The sequence below is a fragment of the Hemiscyllium ocellatum genome, chromosome X (assembly GCF_020745735.1).
Source record: "Hemiscyllium ocellatum isolate sHemOce1 chromosome X, sHemOce1.pat.X.cur, whole genome shotgun sequence".
NCBI lineage: Eukaryota > Metazoa > Chordata > Chondrichthyes > Orectolobiformes > Hemiscylliidae > Hemiscyllium > Hemiscyllium ocellatum.
The window spans coordinates 19,257,967-19,259,374 of record NC_083453.1 but is presented as its reverse complement, the minus strand read 5'-3'; the positions used below and the strand labels follow the sequence as shown (position 1 = coordinate 19,259,374).

At 49.2% G+C, this 1,408-nt stretch overlaps 1 protein-coding gene across 3 annotated transcripts in view; it reads right to left on the bottom strand.

The window, feature by feature from the left end:
- asic1b (acid-sensing (proton-gated) ion channel 1b) overlaps positions 1-1,408 on the bottom strand; it is a 912,521-nt gene that overhangs the window by 198,891 nt on the left and 712,222 nt on the right. The gene's annotated exons all lie outside the window — the stretch shown is intronic.

Here is a 1,408-nt window from a genome sequence, read left to right as displayed (position 1 = left end):
ATCTCACTCAGTCACACATACACACACACACACTCTCACCCAGTCTCTCTCTCACACACACACACACACAAACTCACCCAGCCACACACACACACAATCTCACCAGTCACACACACACACACAATCTCACCCACACACACAATCTCACCCAGTCACACACAATCTCACCCAGTCACACACACACTCACCACACACACACACACAATCTCACTCAGTCTCACACACACACAATCTCACCCAGCCACATACACACACAATCTCACCCAGTCACGCACAATCTCACCCAGTCTCACACACACACACACAATCTCACTCAGTCTCACACACACACACACACACAATCTCACTCAGTCTCTCTCACACACACACACACACACACACAATCTCACTCAGTCTCTCTCACACACACACACACAATCTCACCCAGCCACATACACACACACAATCTCACCCAGTCACACACACAATCTCACCCAGTCACGCACAGTCTCACCCAGTCACACACAAACACAATCTCACCCAGTAAAACACAATCTCACCCAGTCTCACACACAATCTCACCCAGTCACACACACACACACACACAATCTCACCCAGTCACACATACAAACACACACACACAATCTCACCCAGTCACACTCACAATCTCACCCAGTCTCTCTCTCACACACACACACACACACACACACAATCTCACCCAGTCACACACACACACACAAAATCTCACCCAGTCACACACGCGCACACACACAATCTCACCCAGACACATACACACACACACAATCTCACCCAGTCACACACAGTCCCACCCAGACACACACACACACAATCTCACCCAGTCACGCACAAACACAATCTCACCCAGTAAAACACAATCTCACCCAGTCACACACAAACACACACACACAATCTCACCCAGTCACACATACACACAATCTCACCCAGTCACACTCACAATCTCACCCAGTCTCTCTCACACACACACACACACACAATCGCACCCAGTCACACACACAAACACACACACAATCTCACCCAGTCACACATACACACAATCTCACCCAGTCACACACACACAGACACATACACACACAGAATCTCACCCAGTCACTCTCACACACACACACACACAATCTCACCCAGTCTCACACACACACACACATAATCTCACCAGGTCTCTCTCTCTCTCTCTCACACTCACTCACACACACACACACACACATTCTCACCCAGTCACACACACACACACAATCTCACCCAGTCACTCACACACACACACACACACATTCTCACCCAGTCACACACACACACAATCTCACCCAGTCACTCACACACACACACACACACACTCACCCAGTCACACACACACACAGACACATACACACACAGACACACAATCTCACCCAGT